The sequence below is a fragment of the Neophocaena asiaeorientalis genome, unplaced genomic scaffold, assembly GCF_003031525.2.
Source record: "Neophocaena asiaeorientalis asiaeorientalis breed wild unplaced genomic scaffold, Neophocaena_asiaeorientalis_V1.1 scaffold297, whole genome shotgun sequence".
Taxonomy (NCBI): domain Eukaryota; kingdom Metazoa; phylum Chordata; class Mammalia; order Artiodactyla; family Phocoenidae; genus Neophocaena; species Neophocaena asiaeorientalis.
The window spans coordinates 1,007,226-1,021,930 of record NW_020175435.1 but is presented as its reverse complement, the minus strand read 5'-3'; positions in this window follow the sequence as shown (position 1 = coordinate 1,021,930).

The following is a 14,705-nucleotide window of genomic DNA, read 5'->3' as shown; positions in this document are numbered from 1 at the left end:
TAGCGTCTCCTGCATGACTCTCTCCACAAAGCCCGCATGGCCCTGAGTGCTAACCAGCAAAGCACTGGAACAGCAAATGTGGTTTGGTGTGAAGGGAGGAGAGTGGGACGGGGATGTCAGATGCCAGCGTTCAGAGTTGGGATGAAGGGGGCCAAGCCAGGGACTCTGGAAAAGTCTCACCTCACTCCAGCTATTTATCCAAGGTGCCCTTGCCTGTCGCACAGCGGTGGGCTATAGGTGGAAGGAGGGCTCATTCTTTCCTCCTCTCCACTTAGGAAAAGTCTAAGTATGAAACACAAATATTGAGTCAAATCTGAGGAGAGCAGAAAGAAGAATGGGCTGAGTTTGAGAAAACTGGTTTCCGAGAGAATCAGGGCTTCAAGAGGAGGTACGGGGGTGACAAGGGGGGCAGAGGCGACAGCAAGAAAGAGCAAGAACTAGATGGTCACGTGACCCAGGGGAAGGAGGGTAGAAATAACACCCTGATCGGGCAATCCCAGCAAGAAAACTGAAAGCTGCAGAAGAGCACAGCTTCTGGGGGCTGCTTCCCCTCACAGCTACCGTACTGGTGGGCTCCATCGCAGGGCCTGGCACTGGACCTGGGCCCCCAGCAGGATGCCCCATGGCTAGTATCCAGCACACACCTACCCCTGAACTGCTACACTGCCCTCCTTGCTTCTCTTCTCTGGAAGCCTGAAACCAGCTCCCATGGCAAGGCCTTTCGACAGCTGAGGCACAACAAGCCACCAGCTCTGGCATTCCTTCTTTCCTTCACTCGTTTCTTCGACAACGTCATCGGCGATGAAAATATGGACAAGACAGACAAGATCCCAGCTCACATGGAGCTTAAAATCTAATTGGGGAAAAAGTGCAATGAATAAATAAACAAGACATTGCCTAAAGGGGTAAGTGATACAGAAAATAAACCAAAGTGATGCAATAAAGTGATGCAGGGGTGGAGGTTGGGTGAGAGTGGGGATGAGAGTTGTCGAAAGATCACCCTTGGGGCTTCCCTGGTGGCGCAGTGGTTAAGAGTCCGCCTGCCGATGCAGGGGACACGGGTTCGTGCCCCGGTCTGGGAAGATCCCACGTGCCACGGAGCGGCTGGGCCCGTGGGCCATGGCCGCTGGGCCTGCGTGTCCGGAGCCTGTGCTCCGCGATGGGAGAGGCCACAACAGTGAGAGGCCTGCGTACCGCAAAAAATAAATAAATAAATAAAAGAAGATCACCCTTGGGACGTGGCAGGCTAAAGCCTAAGACTCAAATATATGAGCAAATCCAAGGCAGAGCGCTCCAGGCAGAAAGGATCGTAGGTGCAAAGACCCTGGGGCAAGAACCAGCTTCCTATGTCCCAGGAAGAAAGAGGACCAGCACTGCTGGAGGAGGGAGAGAAGGGAGCCATCTGTGGATGCGGGCCAGATAAAATAAAGGCTTGGGTCCCCAGGACATCCACAACAGCTATCTTCCTATACCTGAAAGACCATCTCCCAGAGAAGGCTTTACCTACTCCTTTTACAGGACCAAGTAAGTAACGATCATGAAGTGCTGCGTACATCGTCCCCCCAGGGAAGCGAAGAGCCAGGCAACATCTACGCATCTGACCGCTTCCTGAGCTGTTGTGATTCTCACTCGTTTCAGCAGCACCTGCTCCAGCCAGGCATCTCCCAATCACTCGACAGGTGCCCTCTCATTTAATAATTTCAAAGGAAATAGTTACTGCTACGAAGTAACTAGTTACTGCTAAGAAGTCTTAGGAGATGGGTGGTGCTTTCCCATTTTACAGACAAGAACACTGAGGCTTAAATAGGTTGAGTTACAAATCAAAACCACACAGCCCTCTGAGTAGCAAAGTCAACGTTCTATCAACCAAGCAAATTTGTAGCTACAAAGCTCTTGTTCTTTCTGCCCAGCCACAAGCTTTGACACCACACCCTAATGATCCCACTCCCTTCCCTCACTCTGATCAAGCCACTCCACCTCCCAACATTGGCCTCTGGCAACACACTGACAGTGGCGAGGCTCCTCCCCACCCACAATGCCTTTTCAGATCCAAGTGCCTTAAAGCAACTGAAGAATTGTTGGAGACAAAACAATGATTTTTTACTCCACTTTGAAACTCACTTTCCTTTAATCTTTCATTACCCAAACTGGATCGATAATTTAATACAATTGCTGATGTGGTTTGCAGAAGACGTAGTTCTTTCTTAGCATTTACACCTACCAAAATGCATCCTTTGTCTGTCAATCAGTCTGCCTTGATGAGGGATCATATCTCCTTCACCACTGTGGTTCCAACCCAAGTATGCTTCCTGAAGATTGATGGAAGGAAAACTCACTATCCTCCATATGAGGTGCTACCTGGCCAGGTGCTTATGATCTGGAATAAAGTAAGCAACCGGTGGTGATACATACATGTAATGGGCAAGGATGCAGATACATATATGTAATGAGTGGGGATGCAGGAGCCTCATTCTAAGATGGGATTTGTTGTCCTCATCACAATACTCCAATTTACCTGGTGTCCTAAAGTTTGAATCCTAAGGTTTAGCAGCTGCAATATAAGAGAAAGAGTGCAATTCTTGGACTCAACACACATGAGCTCGTGTTCCTGCTCTGCCACTCCCTAGCTTGGTGACAACATCCAAGCCTCTTTGATGCACTGAGCCTAAATTCTCACCTGCAAATAGTACCAGCTTCTGTCTTTGGGCCAATGCTATGAACCACATTCTAGGCTAGATTCTATACATTACATCTAATCTTTATAAAAACTCTCATAGGCAAATGTGTTATTTTGCCCCCATTTTAAACATCAAGAAACTGAGTCTCTAATGATAAGAACTTTTAAGATTTACTCTCTCAGCAACTTTCAAATATACAATGTAATATTATTAGCTATAGTCACCATGCTGTACATGACATCCCCAGGACTTATTTATTTACAGCTGGAGGTTTGTACCTTTTGACCGCCTTCACCCATCTGGCCTACCCCTCACCCCCTGCTTCATTTTGCAACGTATTCAAATAACGAATCATTATGTTGTACACTTGGAACTAATATAATGTTATATGTCAATTATACCTCATAAAATAAATACGTAAAAGTAAAAAAAAAAAATTAAAAAAGAAACTGAGTCTCCAAGAGATGAAGTAACTTACGAAAAGGCACATATTTAAAAGGTAACGAGAAGTCACAGATGTAGGAAACAAACTTATGGTTACCAGTGGGGAAGGTGGAGGGAGGGAGGGATAAACTGAGAGATTGGGATTGACATATACACACTACTATATATAAAATAGATAACTAATAAGGACCTACTGTATAGCACATGGAACTCTACTTAGTACTCTATAACGGCCTATATGGGAAAAGAATCTAAAAAAGGGTGAATATATGAATATGTATAACTGATTCACTTTGCTGTATACCTGAAGCTAACACAACATTGTAAATCAACTGTATTCCAATAAAATTTGTTTTTTAAAAATGAATTATTTGAAGATCAGGTCTTGCATTAACAAATTGAGGATTAAATAGCGCTGTTCCTTTCACAGCAGGCCCACTGTTTTACTTTATATTTAGGTATTGTAAGAGCAATTTAAATAAAACTCCAACTGGACGGTTACATGTAAAAGAATGAAATTAGAACAATCCCTAACACTATACACAAAAATAAACTCAAAATGGATTAAAGACCTAAATGTAAGGCCGGACACTATAAAACTCTTAGAGGAAAACATAGGCAGAACACTCTCTGACATAAATCGTAGCAAGACCTTTTTCAATCCACCTCCTGGAGTAATGAAGATTAAAACAAAAATAAACAAATGAGACCTAATGAAACTTAAAAGCTTTTGCACAGCAAAGGAAACTATAAACAAGTTGAAAAGACAACCCTCAGAATGGGAGAAAATACTTGCAAGCAAAGCAACTGACAAGGGATTAATCTCCAAAATATACAAACAGCTCATGCAGCTCAATATCAAAAAAACAAACAACCCAGTCCAAGAATGGGCAGAAGACCTAAATAGATATTTCTCCAAAGAAGACAAATGGCCAAGAAGCACATGAAAAGCTGCTCAACATCACTAATTATTAGAGAAATGCAAATTAAAACTACAATGAGGTATCACCTCACATGTTCAGAAAGGCCATCATCAAAAAATTTACAAACAATAAATGCTGGAGAGAGTATGGAGAAAAGGGAACGTTCCGACATTGTTATTGGGAATGTAATCTGGTACAGCCACTGTGGAGAACAGTACGGAGATTCCTTAAAACACTGAAAATAGAGCTACCATATGATCCAGCAATACCACTCCTGGACGTATATCTAGAGAAAACCATAATTCAAAAAGATACATGCACCCCAAGTTTCATTGCAGTACTATTTACAATAGCCAGGATATGGAAGCAACCTTAATGTCCATCAACAGAGAAATGGATAAAGAAGATCTAGTACATATATACAATGGAATATTACTCAGCCATAAAAAAGAATGAAATCATGCCATTTGTAGCAACATGGACGGACCTAGAGATTGTCACACTGAGTGATGTAAGTCAGACAAAGACAAATATCATGTGATATCACTTATATATGCAATCTTAAAAAAAAAAAAAAGGCTACAAATGAACTTATCTACAAACCAGAAATAGAGTTACAGATGTAGAAAATAAACTTATGGTTACCGGAGAGAAGAGGGTAGGGGGAGGGATAAATTGGAAGATTGGGACTGACACATACACAGTACTATATATAAAATAGATAACTAATAAGGACCTACTGTGTAACACAGGGAACTCTACTCAATACTCTGTAATGGCCTATATGGGAAAAGAATCTAAAAATTAGTGCATATATGTATAGGTATAACAGCTTCATTCTGCTGTACACCTGAAACTGACACAACATTAAAACTCAACTCTCGGGCTTCCCTGGTGGCACAGTGATTGAGAGTCCGCCTGCCGATGCAGGGGACACGGGTTTGTGCCCCAGTCCGGGGGGATCCCGCATGCCGCGGAGCGGCTGGGCCCGTGAGCCATGGCCGCTGAGCCTGTGCGTCTGGAGCCTGTGCTCCCCAGCGGGAGAGGCCACAACAGTGAGAGGCCCACATACCGCAAAAAAAAAAAAACCTCAACTCTACCCCAATAAATTTTTTAAATAAATAAAACTCCAAACAGTGTCAAAAAATAAAAGGTAAATGAGTCAAGTTTCAAAGTAGGGTCAGTTTCCCTCCAAAGGCCAACCTCCTGCTCAAATTCACAGCCTCCCTTATAAAGCGCCTGCCAGTGCCTATTCTGAGGAAACATAAGTGCACAGAGCAGAGGCAAAAAGAATGGCAGTAAAGGAGCCAGAGGAGGCCTGCCTGGTCCTCGGGGGCCAAGCCCTGTGAAATTGATCCCCAGGCGTGGGCCCAGCCTGCATGCAGGCCTCACCTGCGTGTGGCCCACATCCGACTGCCGGCCCAAACTGGCAGTGTCAGCACTCCCACCATGCAGGCTCCCAGGCCTTTAAAAGCTGTTCTTCTGCAAGAAACACAAACACCCTTCCTCAGACGTGGCTGGCTAGACAGACGGTCCCAGGATTCAGTGTAAGCAAGACACCAGCGGGTACAGCTAGAGTGCCAGCTCATGCTGTAGCAGCCTTGCCAGACTGATAAACTGCTCTGCCTCTGGTTCATCTTAATTTAGAATTCATTATGTCTCCCATTCCATGAAAGATAAACCAATAGCTGCCCTTGACAGCTGTTTTCTTCGGGGTCATTCTTTCTATCCGCCCAGATACTCTTTCTTTGGGGATCTGAGCAATGTAATGTTAGTCCTATCAATTTCATTCAATCCTTCCAGGGCAGTCTACAGGGACTGGGGAGGCAGCCAAGCTGAGTGCCCTTAACTGTTTGTACACTGTGCAAGTCCGAGACAGAGGGAAAGAAGGATCTAGAAAGAAGGTTCCCAAAAGAGAAAAAGAGAAAAATAACTTCTAGGACAGAATCTGTGGAAAGTAGACAAGGAAGAATGAAAATGGCAGCAACTTGGAATGCTGAAATCAACTTCGACCAGACTCTGCTCCATGGCTGGGGACAGTGGCCAGCTCATAAACTGCTTGCCTCAAATAGGATGCTCAGCTATGGAGGCACAAAAAGCCGACCCAGCCAGCAAATCATTTGTCCGTCAAGGAGAGAGAGTCCATCCCTTTGCACCTTTATGTAGCTGAATTTGACGATTTCATGGGCAGATAGGCGTCGGAGGAAACCTAGACCCATGTGAATGGTGGAAAGGATTTCTATAACGTGAACATTGGGTTGGTGATGGGGAAAGTAGACTCCAATTTTCTGAGAATTGAGTGAAATGGTCAGCACTTAACAAGCATTATCTCACAGCAACCCTGAAAGGGAAAAACAAAGATCATCAGTTTGCAAGTGAGTAAACTGGGGCTCTTGGGGTTTCATCAACTTGCCAAAGATGATTCAACTCAGAAGTAAAGAAGCTAGGATTCGAACATAGGTGAGACTAGCGGTGCTCCGCCTGGGTGATTTGGTCCCCGGGGAATTTGCCTGGAGAAATTTTTGGTTGGCACAGCTGGGGTGCTGCTGCTAGAGTCTGAGAGGTAGAGTCCAGGGCTGCTGTTAAACATCCCACAATGTGTAGGACAGCTGCCAACAGCAAAGAATTATCTGGCCCCAAATGTCAGTAGGTTGTGGTTGAGGAACCATGGGTTAGACTGGCTCGTAGCCCGTGAGGCTGTGAGGTTGGGCACAATAAAAAAATTATTCAAAATAATAGGACGTTTTATAATTGAAATTCTAAGCAGGGCCTTGGTACCTCCTAAACTTAATGGGACTCATGAAGAAGAGAGTTTCCAAGGCTCTAAAAAAATGATCCCCATACACAATTATGACAGTTTGTCTAGTGGAAACCACATGGCCAAACCCCCAGGCAGGGTCTTGAGATCAAATCCCCAAGTCTTTTCTGTGCCTAAACTGGATTTTTATAAACATGTATGAAGCATTTTCAAATGGTGACCGAAAAAGAAAAGTTCCCTGCGAGGAAAATGAAATACAGTTCAGGAGGGGCAAGGGACACCTCATCCAGAATTCTCCAGAAGCTTCTGGAGAATTCTAGGCCCGTGGGCTAGAGTCAGCCTTGGGGTTATCCAGGCTCTTGTCCCTCCACAGAGCATGCATCCCCCGAGCAGGTCTTGGAGCTACCGGGATCTCCTTTTATCCTTGGAGGAAAGAGCCCTGGCAAGTGGGATCCTTCCTGACTGGGCTCCATGCAGCCCACCCGAGGCCCCAACCCTTGCAGATCTCTAACCCCCTTGCCGGGCCTTTGCCCATGCTGTGCCTTCTCTCTGGAAAGTTCCCTAAGGCCACCCTGAGCCACCTTCCTGGACACTCAGGGTTCCTTCATCGTTCTTCCTACAGCCCTGGGCTTTTCCTCTGTGGTGGTGCTGGGTTCACCTCCTGCCATTCCTCAAGCACCGAGCCTTCCTCTTACACAGTTTTGTCCCCAGCACCACGGGACAGAAGAGCTTCTTCAGGCAGATGAAGAAATGAAGAAAAGGCAGTGGTGAGTTGTCTCGAGTGGTGACAGGTAATGACTACTAAGTAGAGGGCACTTTGATGTTAGGTCAAGAGGCTTGGGAGTCAGAAAGCTCAAGTGACCTCACACCTCAGTTATGTCATGAACTTATGCCTGTGACTTCACTTCTCTAATCCTCGGTTGCCTTATCTGTAAAATGGGAGGGGAGTTGAAAAACAAAGCCCACAATAAGGTGGGCTTATTGTGAGGATCAATGAGATATACATGCAAAGCATTTAACCGGCACCAGGCTTGGAGAAAACATTTTTTAAAGAAGGCATCCTTCTTTAAAAAGGAAAGATGACACTGTGGCCAGTTAGAGGAGTTTTGCTTTAATTCCACATTAATGAACAGAGAATCAAACTGACACATCCGGAATTCTACAGCCCCATCTCCTTTGCCACCCCGGAGAGAGGGGTTTGAAGCAGGGTTGGGCGTTCTGCCTGTGGCCGGAGCTTGGCTACAAGATACCCTCAGTAACCTACCGCTGACTGAGGCAGGAGGAGGTCCCACACGTTTTCTAGCAATTGCAGGACAAATAGAGCAAAGATCATCGGTGCAGATGAGAAGGGCTCCTGCCATGAAAACTGGTATGATCTGTCCCAGAAGGATAGAGCTTCGTGGTTTTTAAGAGAGATTCTTAATTTCTCAGGTGCTACCAATTTCCCGTGGAGAAAGCGATCTCCATCTCTGTTAACGGAATGATTTGAGACAAAACTACAAAATGCTTTTGCTGGAGTCATACTGCCACTTTACTCCCCCTGCCCCCTCTCAGCCGCCCCTTCCCCCTTCCCGCTTTTTCGGGGGGACTGCATTCTCTGGTATCCACTGCTGGCTTCTCGTGAGCACTCCAGGGAGGCAGGGAGATGTAACCAGAGCAGGTGGGTGATGGTATCAGCTGCCCCCAGTGACTGGCACTTCGACTAAAAGCCTCCTCCCCGCTCCTGCACTGTGATTGAGTTTCCCTCTCCCAGCCCAGACCCCCAGCCCCCTCCTAGAGACAGTGTCAGTGCCAAAGGGCCAGGAGCTCACCCTACAGCCAAGAGCACCTGCGAATGTGAACCAGCCTGCCTGTCTGAGTTACACACTATCTTCCACTCGGACAGACAGCTCTGCGAGCTCTGGGCAGGCTGGGAGCAGGAACCAGAGGGACCTGCGGGCAATTCCCTTTCCTCGGTCCCTGGGATGCTGCGGTGGAAATGCCCAGGAGGAGGGGTGAGGGTAACAGTGACATCCCCTTCAGTGACAGAGATCTGGGCAGGGTTAAAGGAGGTCCTCAGAGCTGGGAATCTAAATGAAGCTGGAGGCTGAGCAAACAGAGCCATTTTCCTGCCCCCAAGAATGGTAATGAGGGTGGGGAGAGAGACCAGAGCTATTACGGGGCGTTAGGGTCCTAAATGTAGTCTCAGGTGTAGCTCAGGATCGCCATAGCGCTGATAATAGGCAGACAAAGGAACCCTGAGGGTCAGAAAGGGTTGCACCAAAGAAAACCAGAACCTCTGTTTGCGTCTTTTACACAAAAGTCAAAAGACATTGCATCATCAGATGCAGTGCTGACATCTTACCATTTCCCCCAATTTCCTTACGCTAATCGACTTGTCAGTCAGCGTGGTCACTTACAAAAGATGGCTGAGCAGAGCTAAATCCCTGCCACGAGCTCCTTCAGCAGGACCCAGCTTCGTCAGCCAAAGGCAGCACAGATGCAATCCAACCCAACTGTAACAGAAAACTTGGCCATTTCATAAACCCACATGTCTTCATTTTATTTCCCAACAATAATAAATGTAGAGCTTACTCACACCTCCCGGGAGAAAGGGAGGACTCACATTTATTGAGATCCTACCGTGTGCCTGGCCCTTCCCAGACATCACCTCATAGAATCCATACATTGCCTAGGGGGTAGTTTTTCTCTCCCTGTTGACTCCAAGTCTCAAACTGTAAACCCAAGATTTGCCTGGCAGTCTTCCTTCCCCCACTCCTGTGGCCAGCCGTCAGCAAACACCACCAGTTTTACCTCCCAAAGAGGTGGTCCTTGGTTCCCCCTTGCTCAGCTTCCACTGAGATTTCAAAACGCAGCTTCGTGGCCACCTCTTCCAAGTGGCCGAGACAGAGTCAAACTCCCCTCTGTACTCCGCCTCCTTGACGGTGTTTCCTTTTTATTCTTATAATCATGTACTATAACTTTTTGTTTGTTCGCTTATTTAAGAAGATATGCCATGTATCTGTTTATTTGCTTTTTAATTGAAGTATAGTTAATTAACAATGTCATGTTAGTTTCAAGTGTACAGCAAAGTGATTCAGTTATACATAAATATATTCTTTCAGATTCTTTTGCCTTACAGGTTATTACAAGATATTGAGTATAGTTCCCTGTGCTATACAGGAGGTCCTTGTTATTTACCTAATTTATATCTAGTAGTGTGTATATGTCAATCCTAAACTCCTAATTTATCCCTCCCCACCACATTTTCCCCTGTTAACCACAAGTTTGTTTTTGAAATCTGTTGAGTCTATTTCTGTTTTGTAAATAAGTTCGTAAATAAGTTCATTTGTGTCATTTTTTAGATTCCACACACAAGTGATATCATATGATACTTGTCTTTGTCTGACTTACTCCACTTAATATGATAACCTCTATGTATGATAATTTTTTTAAAGTATCTGTCTCCCCTGATAGACTATCAACAGCTTGCAGGCACCATCTGTGTCTTATGCCCCAGGGTCTCTCTCGCTGTCCAACACAAGAGGAATAAGTAAGAAAACTATGATTCGAAGAAGCAAACAATTATGTGCACAATTCCAGGGCCCAGATTCTCACCCAGGCTGACTGCGGAGAAGGCTCCACGTTCCTGTCCAAAGTAATGCCCAGCACCATTCTGAAGCTCCTTTCCATAGGCTGCTGGAAGGAGTTCGAGATTCTGCTGTCCACGTGATGCAGGGATGTCCCTGAAGCAACAAACTGCAACCTCAGGCACATTCTCCCCTAGACACCGTATCACGGATGCATGGTGAAATTTTATTCTACAGCTGGTGCTGCCGTTCAGTAACATTATAGATCAAGAACGTCTTCAGAGATTATCATACACAGGTAATCACACCCCTGGCTTTCCATTACAAATGATTAATTCGTAGAATTTTAGATCTCCAAGTGTTCTAAGTGCTTGATGTACACTAGCTCATCTAATCTTGATAACAATCCTACGAAGTGGTTAGGGATCATTATCAATTCCCATTTTAGAGGTGAGGAGACTGAAGCAAAGAGAAAGGTAAGTAAAAAATTGTCCAGATTCATTGGATTTGAGCACAGGCAGAGGTCCCTTAACTTCTCTGCAAAATCGCAAGTTAGATGTTAATATACTTTGTTCAGATAAAACTAGAAAGTGTTATCTGGAAAAGATTGGAGAGAAAATCTAAGTCCCTTACTTTAAGCAGGCCCTCCTTGGCAATTTACCCTTAGCTCATACATAAACAAGGTAACAAGTTACCTTGTTTTCCAGTCAAAACACACAAAATGCAATAAACTATGAAAAGGCAGGAAAGCTGCTATACATTTGTTAACAGCTTAATATATCAGGGGAAGAGGGAAAAACCTCTGCCCCCGATACATATATAATATATATATATATGAAAGAGCACTCTTCCATGACTTAGAATTCAATAACCAGACACTGACGCCAGAATCCCATCCCATTTATTTTTTTTTTAATTTTATTTATTTATTTATGCGGTACACGGGCCTCTCACTGTTGTGGCCTCTCCAATTGCAGAGCACAGTCTCCGGAAGCACAGGCTCAGAGGCCATGGCTCATGGGCCCAGCCGCTCCGCGGCATGTGGGATCTTCCCGGACCAGGGCACGAACCCACGTCCCCTGCATCGGCAGGCAGACTCTCAACCACTGCACCACCAGGGAAGCCCCCATCCCATTTATTTTTAACCTTTGACCTCCTTCACCCATTTCTCCCACCCCAACACTCTGCCTGTAAAACCGCTGATCTGTGCTCTGTATCTATGAGCTTGAAGAGTTTTTTTTTGGGGGGGGAGGCGGTTGTTTTGTCTTGTTTTAGATTCCACGTATAAGTGAGATCGTACGGTATTTGTCTTCCTCTGTCTGACTTATTTCACTTAGCATAATGCCCTTGAGGTCTGTCTATGTTGTCGCAAATGCTAAGAGTTCAATCTTTTTTATGGCTGAGTGATATTCCATTGTATATACGTACCACATCTTCTTCATCGGTTCATGGACATTTAAGTTGTTTCCATATCTGAGCTATTATAAACCATGCTGAAATGAATATGAGAGTTTATACATCTTTTCAAATTAGTTTTTTTGTTTTCTTTGGATAAATACCCAGAAATTCTGAAATTTGAATGTCATTTCATATAAGAATTTACATTTCATTCTTCATATTAACGCCTGTCCCCTCTCAGCCCTAGGCAGAAGCCTCTTTCCCTCTTTCCTGTCCACCTCTCCCTCTGCAAATAGATGCAGTGCTGACGCTTCCAGCATTGGTTGGATGAAACAGAGAGAGAAGTAAGGGAAGTTCTCACTTACCTGGCACTGTTAGAAGCTGGCCTTGTGTTCCGAGCTTGGCAGATGTATTTACCCAATGCTTTCTCTGATGGGACGCTTTCATGGTCCTTTAGAATCCATCTCTGAACCATCGCTAGGAATCTTTCACTTTGTTTTATGGGTTCAGACACTTGGCTTTTCCAGATGACCACTTATTCATTCTGTAATTCCCAAGAATCCAGTAATGAACACCTTCAGCTTCTCTCCATTGAGTTCCAGTTACCTTCACAGTAGGTCCTTTTGAACAGGTCCTTAGATAACCTTGCATTTGGTTTCACACAGGTCCACCTCTGGTCCAGAGAAACACTTGCTTTGTCTCTAGAAGCACCATGCATACAAAGCAGCCCTCTTGCTGTCAGCTCATCCAGCAACACCTGACTAGCTCAGTTCTTGTCCTTTGGTTGAGAAGGAGCCAGGCACCAGGCCACTATGCTCCTTACTGAAAGTGACAGATGCCAAGTTTTCTACATGGTTTTGTTGACTTGAAGTAAAAGAAGAATCAACACCACCCATCCCATGCACACACACACACACAGATACATACACTCACACACAGACACACACACAGGCACACACACTCACAGACACACACTCATACATATAGACACACACACTCACACACAGACACATACACACTCCTTGCTCTACATGAGGCAATACAGGGTTCACAGCAAAGTTCTTTTCCAAAATCTCCTTCTCAAAAAACTTGTCTTCAAAATCTCTGTGCTGGCTCATTTATACCCTTGATATAGATGAGAGGGTTAAGAGTCACCTAACCAGTTGTAGATCAGCCGTTTCCCCACTTTTTCGTGGTGGTCTCTTCAGGCGTGACGTACCCATTGTCTTCATCCTTGACCATAAGCCAGAGGAGGCCCCTTAAAAGTTGTGTTATACCAGGTCAGGAAGTGAGGTGAGAAGCACATACGTCAAACAGTCCCTTTGAGAGTCATGCGTTTGGTGCTCAGTCTGAGGTACAGAGCACTTAAAACTGTAACTGTACCTGTTCTGAGAAACCCCAGGCTCCCAATACAACAGCCTCAAATGTGCTTTCTCAGAAAACTCCTGACCCCAGCACCTGTGGGGCTGCCATACCCCCCTCCCACCTCCACAGTGTTACGTCCTTTCTATGTCCCCCACTGGCTCCCGTTGCAACAGACCGTTTCCCCTTACCCTCACCTTTGTAAGACTGTTAAGGAAGCCTGCCTCTGGAATTCCTGCATTCCTCATGAAAGAGGCTCCTTAGCATTTTATAAGCCTCTCCTAGTGGAAACAGATGTCCAGCTTCATCACCAAATGACCTTCATTTCAATGGTACTTTCCTCCCAACTTGCCACATAAGTGGCTTCTCCCGCAGAGAAACACTCATGACCACAACTTCAGATTCTTTCTCCTCATAGGTTATTACAAGATATTGACTATAACTCCCTGTGCTATACAGTAGGACCTCGTTGTTTATCTGTTTTATATATGGTAGCGTGCATCTGTTAATCCCATACTCCCAATTTATCCCACCCTCTGCTCCCCGTTTGGTATGTTTGTTTTCTGTGTCTGTGAGTCTGTCTGTTCTGTAAATAAGTTCATTTGTATCGTATTGTAGATTCCACATAAAAGTGACATCATTTATCTTTGTCTGACTCACTTCACTTAGTATGATAATCTCTAGGTCCAACCATGTTCCTGCGAATGGCATTATTTCATTCTTTTTTATAGCTGAGTATTATTCCATTATATGTAAATATATATACACCACATCTATTTTTTTAAAAACAGAATGGTTTTTAAAGGCCCAGAGACTTCTGATCCTAACTTCGTATATCCCTGGCCATGAAGAAAAGAAATCATTGTCCTTTGCAACAAGACATGTTTCCTACACATTACCTATAGACCTATGTTGATCACTTAAAAGACACAGGTATGTCATGCAGGTGACCAGACCTCAGATTAGTCTGTGAAAAACAGGATATTGGGTGTAAGGACTTCTCTGATTTCCTTCCCCATCTGAGATCACAAATACCTGAATTTCCCTTTTGATTCTTCAGTTGGGCAATGAGACCTGATAAGCATTAGCGTGCAGCTAGAGGAGATGGACAGGTGGGCATTTAAAGGAGAGGCTGTGAGTTCTAGGAGCTCCTTCAGAATCTTTCGGGGTGGGAAGATCTGGATCCTGTCATTCATCTGTCTCCACGGAAATCTGAAGACTTGAATGGAAAGGGGAAAGAGACATCCGGTCTTCACATCTCCTTTCACTCTTCTGATCAAGGAGAGTCCTTGGTGCTGGTAGAAAGTGAGCAAAATAACAGAGCAGCAGGGCAGGGACATCTCTTCCCCAGCTGTGCTTATCCGAGGCCTCTTCCCTTCCATAAACAGCACCAGATGGAGAATAATTAGGATCTTAAAAAGTAAATAACGTCAAACCCAAGTTTGTGTCTTTCCTATCACCCAGTGGACGAGAGGCTGTGAGTAAAAAATAAAGAGCGGTAAACAAGACTGCTTTCCCTCGGGCTGACAGACAAGCTGAGCTCTCCTGGCTTGGCAGGAGTGGAGAGCTTCAG